The sequence below is a fragment of the Sinohyriopsis cumingii genome, chromosome 5 (assembly GCF_028554795.1).
Source record: "Sinohyriopsis cumingii isolate HCF-2022 chromosome 5, ASM2855479v2, whole genome shotgun sequence".
NCBI lineage: Eukaryota > Metazoa > Mollusca > Bivalvia > Unionida > Unionidae > Sinohyriopsis > Sinohyriopsis cumingii.
The window spans coordinates 33928676-33935462 of record NC_142965.1 but is presented as its reverse complement, the minus strand read 5'-3'; the positions used below and the strand labels follow the sequence as shown (position 1 = coordinate 33935462).

The following is a 6787-nucleotide window of genomic DNA, read 5'->3' as shown; positions in this document are numbered from 1 at the left end:
CCAAATATACAAATATATCCACTTAACTGAAGTTGATGCTACCATCCAAGGTGTAGAGGGGTGCATTTCTGATGTGAAATCATGGATGACATTTAACAAGCTACAGACGAATGATGATAAACTGAGGCCATTCTGATCAAAACACAAAGACATTCACAACACAAAGACATTCTCAGTCACATCCTTTACCTGAAACAATAAATATCAGTAACACCAACATTAAATTCACACAGTCAGTACTCTCACGTTGCACCAACATGTCATGAACATATGCAAGGCTGCATATCTTGAGCTGAGACGCATCAGCTGCATTCGCAAATATCTTTAGTTGATACCACTAAAACACTTGTATGTTCATTAGTACTTTCAAGACTGGGCTATTGTAACTCAATTCTGTCTGCTTCATCTCAATATCTACTTCAGAAACTTCAAAAAGTTCAAAACACAGCTGTTCGGATCATACGTAGAGTACCACGATCAGATTACACCTCCCCGCTGCTCTGTACCCTACACTTGATATCCATTCCATCCAGAATCAAACACAAAATTTGTTCTTTGTGCTACGTTTTATTGACGGACTCCAGTCCAGCATACCTATCCGACCTCACCCATGTGTACACACCAGCAAGATACTTACGCTCCTCTTCTGACAATCGGATATTCATTATTCCCACTACGTAAACGAAGTCATTTGGACAAAGTTCTTTTGTATACCAGGGCCCAGCTACGTGGAATGAATTGCCCACTGAACATAGACACAGAGACACAGTATTCCCATCAAAGAGTGCTCTTAAAACTCACTTATTTCGACTGCAAGAACAAACTTAAAGACCTAATAATGTTCCCTACCTTAAATATGTACAGCTTGGTTTTATGTTTTCTAATTTCATGGTGTTTGTGTTCTGTAATAATATCATTTTATATGTTTTTTATGTCATAGGTGTTGTCTAATGTTGTAAAGCGCTTTGAGCTTCTAAAGATTAGGCGCTATACAATGTTCTCAATGTTATTATTATTATTATTATTATTATTATTATTATTATTATTATTATTATTATTGTTGTTTATGTTATGACTATTTTCAAGACATTTATTGCTGCTACCAGTTATGCATTAAAAGACCGAATGACAAATCATTATTTTGACAAGGGAAAGATACACCAATCTAATTCATCACTGAGACCTGACGGATATGAATATTGAATGTAATTGGTCCATTTTATCTTAAGATCTCTGAATTTATCTGAACAAAATTTGATAAAGCAGACTTCATGATATTGTCATGTCCTAATTTGTCAATGTTTGGTCAATTATTTTCTTACTTCAGAAAACTCAAAATTGCTACATTTATTGACACATAGTAATAAATAGGTATTTGTTAATATTTTACAATCAATCAATCAATCAATCAATCCTCTTTGCGCCGTCTGGTTCTTGAGGCGACAGCAAGGGAGCACCATTTTGGTCTCTCGGCTGCTGTTATGGGGACGGTCTGCAGGGTGAGGCCTCTGGTCTTGAGTTCTCGCTCCACGGTTCGGCGCCAGGTCTCTTTAGGTCTGCCACGGTTCCTTTTCCCCTGTGGAGTCCATCTCAGTGCCACCCTTGGTAGTGAGTCAGGGGGCATTCTGCAGACATGGCCGAGCCATCTCCATCGGCGAGTTGCAATGGTCTCAGCGATGGTGCTTGCGCCCGCTCTGTGCCGGAGTTCCTCGTTAGAGATTATGTTTGGCCAGAAAGATCCTCATGATCCGTCGCAGGCACTTGGTCTGGAAGACTTCGAGCTTGCGTTCTATGTTAGCAGTGGTCTTCCAACACTCTGACCCGTACAAAAGGACGCTCAGCACGTTGCTCTTGAAGATACGGATCTTCGTGTGGGAGGTTTGTTGTCCTCCAGATGGGCTTCAGCATTGCGAAGGCATGGTTGGCCTTGCTGATTCTTGTGGTGACTTCCTTTGTGCAATCTCCATCCGTGGCGACCTTGCTGCCCAGTACGTGAATTCGACTACTTCTTGCAGAGGCTGGTCGTTGATGGTGATTGGGTCGTCCACTCTAGTGTTCTTCCTCAAGACTTTTGTCTTCCTATGTTGACTCGAAGACCTATGGTGCTTGCTGTCTGTACCAACTGTTGTGTCTTCTGTTGGGTATCCTGGTGTCTGCTTGCCAACAACCCGATGTCGTCGGCATAATCCAGGTCGTCCAGCACTGACGTAAGCGTCCACTGTATTCCTTGCCTCCGGCCTCTGTGGTGCGGCGCATGATCCAGTCAATAACCAGTGAGAAGAGGATCGGCGAGAGAATGCATCCTTGCTTCACTCCGGTTACCTCCTTGAATGGTTCAGTGAGTAGGTTGTTGTGGATGACTCTGCACTCAAAGTTCTCGTACAGGGACCTGATTACGTTGACAAGTTTATGTGGGATACCATAGTGTCGTAGGATCTTCCACAGAGAGGCTCGGTGCAGGCTGTCGAAGGCCTTCTCAAAGTCAACAAAGACCACATAAAGGAATCCATTCCATTCATGGGACTGCTCAAGGATCTGTCTCAGAACGAAGATGTGGTCGATGCAGGATTTGCCCTTCCTAAAGCCTGCCTGTTCCTGGCGTAGGATGCCGTCCACAGCTGTTGTGATGCGTTGGAGAATGATTCGACTAAAAATCTTACTGGAGATGGATAGTAGCGTGATTTCTCGCCAGTTGTTGCAGTTCCCCAGATCTCCTTTCTTGGGAAGTTTGACGATGATTCCTGTTTTCCAGTCATTCGGTGCTTCTTCACTATCCCAGATCTTTTGTAGACACTGGCAAATAAGCTGCGGTGTCTTTGTGTCTTCTGCCTTCAGCATCTCGGGACATACTCCATCATCGCCAGGTGCCTTCCCATTCTTCAGCTTGTGGATGGCCTGCTTGACCTCCTCAACAGTGATGTCGTCGCAGGTGATGTCAAGGTCCTCCTCTGCTTCAGGAATGTCAGCGAGTACTGGTGGGTCTGGGCGATTAAGTATGGACTCAAAGTGTTGCTTCCATCTCTTCAGTTTCTCCTCCTCCACTATGACATGACTTCCATCTTCATCTCTCACTGGAAGGTCGTGGTGCTGGCCGTAGTCGCCCTTCAGCTTCTTGGTGTTCTGGTACACCGTCTTCATGTCTTTCTGCTCTGCTGCTGTCTCTGCCTCCTTTGCCAGTAACTCTGTGTATTCTCTCCTGTCTATCCTTGCTGATTTCTTCACCTCCTTGTCTTTTCCTCTATACTCTTTCGAAATTCTCTCTTTCAGTCTTGGCGACTTGGAGTCCAAAAGTCTCTTCTTAATCTGTCTTCTCTCGTCTATACGAGTCCACGTCTCTCCTGATATCCACTCTGTCTTCTTACTATTCCTATAACCTAAAACTACTTCTCCTGCTTCCTTCATTGCTCTGTTAAAATTGTCGATGGTCAGCGCTGTCTTATCTTCTAGAACACTAAACCTATTCCTTAGGGCCAGCCTAAACTCTTCCTTCACTTTTGGATCTTTCAGCTTGGCCACATCGAAGCGCTGATTCCTGGAGACCCCTATCCTAACTTTCCTAAGCTTCAGAGTCACCTTGGCCATCAGAAGACTATGGTCTTTGCCGATGTCAAGTGCCGCATCACTCGCACGTCCTGCAGGGAGTGTTTCCATCGGTCGTTGATGATGATGTGGTCGATCTGGTTCTGAGTTCTACCGTCTGGTGACGTCCATGTGAGCTTGTGGATATCCTTGTGCTCTAACAGGGTCCCTCCTATGACCAAGTCATTCTCTTCACAAAAGTTGACCAGTCTTTCCCCGTTGTCGGTCATCACACCTACTCCATGGCGCCCAATGGTCCTCTCTCTGTCTTTATTGTCGCAGCCGACCTGAGCGTTGAAGTCGCCAAGTAGCAACAGCACATCATGTCGAGGGACGTTCTCTAAAACGGCTTGAAGAGCGTCGTAGAAGGTGTCTTTGTCCTCTTCTTCCGCATCGTCTATTGGTGCATAGGCCATAACAACAGACAGCTTGGCGTACTTGGAGTTCATCCTGACGTACAGCAGGCGCTCGTTCACTGGCTTCCACTGTAGAACGGTATTGGTCTTGTTCTTGCTGATAATGATGGCGACCCCCTCCCGGTGGTCATGTTAATATTTTACACTAGTGTATAATCTTCTAGAGTATGTGCTTCAGTATAATGTATTGAATAAGATAGACAGGAATAGGAAAATTTAGATTTATGCATTTCATTCTGAGTGTCAAGATGTGCTCACTTTCAGAGTGTTTGTAACTGTTGAGACACAAATTCACACATGACCTTTTATGTCTGATTTATTTTGATACATACATTAAAAACATTACGATGAAGGAGGGTTGATTATCAAACCGCCTTTCTCTTCAAAATTTAGTAACCAATCCGTCAAATGAGGTAACATTTGAATACATAACTTTCTCATTAAATATGTTTTGAGTCACCAAACATCAAGGTATGTGGTGCGTGCTGTAACAGGATGATAGGTATGTTTAAATTGTATGAGTATTGGTGTATTGGCTGCTATTATTAGATTATTTGACACAGCTAAATAAAGGACTGGTGCATTACTCACTGCAGCTATTGCCATTGATCATCATAAATATTGTATTAGTTTCCCCTATGTTTTCTTTCAGCCCTACGTAAGATCGTATTGTTCTGTTTCCAAATGTATCTATTCCGTGTATATTTCATTGAAGAGATTTGTGTTCTGCATGGGATTAGTCTTTACAGTGTTTAAATCAAAATGATAATGATGTCATATGCATATTCTTCTTTTGAAAGAATAATATGTATCCATGTTAAAGCTTTCAACTTGACAATGTGGAAAGAGTTACAAGGTATAAGCGAAAAGCATAAAATGATGTACATGAAAATTCCATATATCCCAGTGACTTATCCTACTACAGTGCATGCCAGATGTTTAGCAAGAAGAAATTTTTGGTTACATTATTGAAACAGTTTTCTTACTATGGTCAATATTTGTTTTTGTATTATAAGGTTTCTTGTATCATGCGCCGAAGATTATCAATTCCATCAATTTGTAGGGGGTTTCTTTGTGAAAGTATTCAATGTATACGAAATATTTTATGTATTAAACACAAAAGGGCAGATGGTCGAAGAAATGAACAACAGACGAATCGCGAAAGAACAAACGGACGGATGAGCAATAGACAAACGGAGTTTTGAAGGAACTGATGGGCAGACAAACTTATAGACGAAGAAAAAGATGAAAAAATGGGTGAATAGATAAATGGTCAAACCCATACATGGATAAAGATACGTTCGGAAGGAGATGGTAAACTGACAGCAGAATATTCACAGACAAGTGAACTGAGTTTTGAACAGAGAGCATAGTTCTTGAATAAGTGGACTGACGTTCTTTCCAGTACTTGTATTGTATTCTTTCAAACACGTGCGAGATCGCTTAAAACAGAAAAAACATTTGTAACGGATGTGGTAGAGTGGAGCATTTCTAAGACCCACTTGCTCGTTTTGGGGTAAGGGGTATCTGATGATGCCCCGAATATAGATTAAAGCGGTCGATTTTATATAGCTATTATATCAGAAATATGTAGCAGGTTATTTTTTTTTTTTTTTTTTTTTTTTGAGGTAGTAGGACATCCTTCAGCAATTTTGAGACTTTAATTGCCTCTTTCATTTAAATACCTACCTCACTTCTTGGAACATCCCACGCCCCTCTCCCTCTCCTCGCCACAAAGTATCTTTCGTTAATACTGGACTAGGTCTGTAGTATCAGTGCAGGCATGTTGTTTCTTAAAACCGATCAGTACGAGCAGAGAATGCATAATCTTGACCGGCATCATCACTTTCAAGGATATTTCTGCGCATAATTTATATCTCATTTGTAGTATGTGATATATATGTACTATATGTTTATGTATATTGTAGCCCAATTTTTAAGGTAGGGGTGGTGGGATACGAATAATATTAATATAATTCAACACGTGAAGCCTATTTTTGAATTTTCTTTCATTGAAAAAACATAGTTTTTGACTTGGTGCTCAAGAATGAAATTTAATAATAGTACCGTTACACCAGAACCAAAATTATGTTGCTTTAAGAACTTTATTATTTTGTGTTTAAGTTCTGTCTGTAATTGAGGGTGAAGCTTAGCCTACTCGATATTTGTCATAAGTGAAAGAAGTAAGCAAGATGCTTACTTTCATTTGACTTGAAGACCTGAAATTGTTCTGTGTTACTGGGGTTTTCCATGGCAGGTCAAGTGAAGTTTGAACATAAAGAGGTTTAGTAAACAATTATTCATTCCTGTTCACGATCAGTCTGTGGAATCATCTATAGTTCTGTTCATATATACTTAGAGAAGAAATATGTATTCGAATTATTCGTTGGAATTGCAAATTGTGGATTGACGTTTTGAGAATAAATTGCTCCTTTGGGATTTTTGAGAAATGACTCACAGACATTCTAAGTTATATAATTGTGGTACATCAGGACAATAGGGACTACTGAAATTCGTTTCTGAAAATGCTAGATTTTGTATGTGTGATATTTTGGATAACTTGGATTTTAATTCACAATACTTTAAGTGTCGTTTGAATTTTCACTTTGTGTTCTAGATAATTAAATTATTTGTTGATTTTACTAAACTTGTTATTTTCTTCGCTTCTTTATTCTTACTTAGTTTAAGGCAATAGATTGATATATCAAACTGAGATTCGCCCATGGCACATTAATACGCAGGCTATGGCTTCTATATTCTCTAAATTTGTGACGAATTTCCACTAATTAACC

The 6787-nt window shown here is 40.5% G+C and overlaps 1 pseudogene; it reads right to left on the bottom strand.

The window, feature by feature from the left end:
* Positions 1–3581: 3581 nt before the first annotated feature.
* On the bottom strand, positions 3582–4028 carry LOC149798912 (protein CFDP2 pseudogene; annotated as a pseudogene).
* Positions 4029–6787: the final 2759 nt, after the last annotated feature.